Here is a 2299-nt window from a genome sequence, read left to right as displayed (position 1 = left end):
GATCCTCCCGGCCCCAGCCCAGTGCCGTCTAGATACTGATACCTTAACACTTCAATGAAGATATGCACACATCTGCCTTAGAGTTCACTGTCTGGCTTGTTCAGAGAAGGAAAGTGAGAAAGCTTAGGAGAAGGAGCAGGGAAGAGTGTTGAAGGGTGATAGCCCTTCAATCAGTGACAGCGCCTTCAGTGGGGACTCCTGGGCACAGTATCTGCACACCTGGACAAATAGTAGTTCCAGGGCAGGCTAACACAAATAGACCCACAATATGTTAATGGCTCAAACACAATAGATGTTCATTCCTGCCTCAAATACCTAGCCCAGAGAAGGTGGTCTTCCTTCGTACAGTGTTTGCAGTCCCAGACTCCTTTTATCTTCTGGCTTCTCTAGTCTCTAGGGCCTTGTTGTCATCTGCTTCCAGTCAAAGAAAAAAAAAAGGAGGGAGGAAGGACATATCTGCTTTTTTTAAAGTTTTAGCCCAGCAACCTTAGGGCCGACAAAGATGTCTTAGAACAGGACACAACGAAAACAAACCATCAAAGAAAAAAATGGACAAGTCAATTAATTGGACTGCATCAAAATGAAATATTTCTCCTTTTCAAAAAACATCATGAACAAAATGAAAAGCCAAACCACAAAGAAAACATTTCTGTAATTCACATATCAAACAAAGGACTTGCATCCACAGTATATAAAGAATCCCTAGAATTCAATAAGATCCCCCCTAAAAAATTTAGTGGCAAAAGATTGTAAGACACTCACAAAAGGAGATGTGCATGAAAGGATGTTTGACATCAGCAGTCATCAAGAAAATGCAAATTAAAACTACAAAGAGGCCGAGCGTGGTGGGTCACACCTGTAATCCCAGCACTTTGGGAGGCTGAGGCGGGCAGACCACCTGAGGTCAGGAGTTCAAGACCAGCCTGGCCAACATGGAGAAACCCTGTCTCTACTGAAAATACAAAAATTAGCTGGACGTGGTGGCGGGTGCCTGTAATCCCAGCATAAAAAGGAAAAAAAACACGGATATACACAACAACATGAATGAATTTTAAAACATTATGTGAAGCAAAATTAGCCAGCCTAGACCACTTCATGTTGTATGATTTTATGTATACGAAATCCATGCATGTGCAAATCTAATCTATGATAACATGCAGGGGACCAGGCAGTCACCTGTGGGTGGGAGGGATTTATCACACAGGAACAAGTGAAAGCCCTTTGGGGTCACGGAAATGTTCAATACGTTGATTGTGCTAGTGGTGGTATACATCAAGCCGGTATTGGGGATACACAAGTTGCATGTTTTAAAAGGGTGCTTTTCAGTGTATGTAAATTCTGTGTTAATAACATTGATTTTTAAGGGAAGGGAGAAGTCTTAGCCTAGAAAGTGCACACAACGTAACTTTTGCTCACATTACGGTGGTTAGAACAAACCGTCATAAGGTCACTCCAGCTTCAAGGGAGGCTGAGGAGTGTAGTGCAGCTGTGTGGCCAGGAAGAAGAGGAAACACGGGTTTGGCAAATAGCAGCAGCATCTGTCACACCCTGTCTGCTGCCCAGACGGCTACTGGAGAGCCCTTCCAAGACAGACACAGCAGGGCTGTCCCAAGGTTTACAGCAAGGCAGACGAGGCTGGGACACAGGACTGAGCACAGAGGAGGAGGCTGCTGGAGGAGGAAGCATTCCCAAAAGCCCTTTCCAGAGGAGTAAAGCAAGAGGAAATGGTGTCCACAAAAGCTTGGAACAGGAAAGCAGATGTTTGGAGACTGGGTTGGGAAGTGCTGCATGGGGAGCACAGAGAGGTTGGAAAGAGTGGTGGGTGATGGAGATTCTGGTCTCTAAGATCAAGGGAGAAGCAGTGGGGGCTGTCTCTTGTGAACCCTCAGAATCCTGGGAGGGTTGGAGGGAAGCTCCAGCTCTGACAGCCCCCACACTGTTCACAGCACTTCGTTGCTTAGCTTCCCATGCAGGCCCAGCACTGGGGGGTGAGAGGGGGTCCTTGCCTGAGGGGCGCACCCCAAGACCAGGGAAGCCCCCTCCACCCGGAGAAGGTGGGAGAAGTTTTGAGCTATGACTCAGGCTGCACTCCAGGAAAGAGGCGGATGGAGGAGCCAACGTCACAGGCAGCAAGCTGTGTGTGGCTGGAGCCCACTCACAAACCCCACTCCCGTCTGAGTCACTGCACAGAAAAGGGACCTGTTGCTCAGCAACGGAGGGGAGGTCCCAGCAGGCCCCAGCTCCTGGCTTCAGACTCCGGCCTGGTTAACCCTTCCCTTCCCAAGTAGGGGGAATCTGA

This window comes from Mandrillus leucophaeus, unplaced genomic scaffold, assembly GCF_000951045.1.
Source record: "Mandrillus leucophaeus isolate KB7577 unplaced genomic scaffold, Mleu.le_1.0 Scaffold46, whole genome shotgun sequence".
Taxonomy (NCBI): Eukaryota; Metazoa; Chordata; class Mammalia; order Primates; family Cercopithecidae; genus Mandrillus; species Mandrillus leucophaeus.
The sequence above is the reverse complement of the archived record's forward strand: the minus strand, read 5'-3'. Positions refer to the sequence as shown.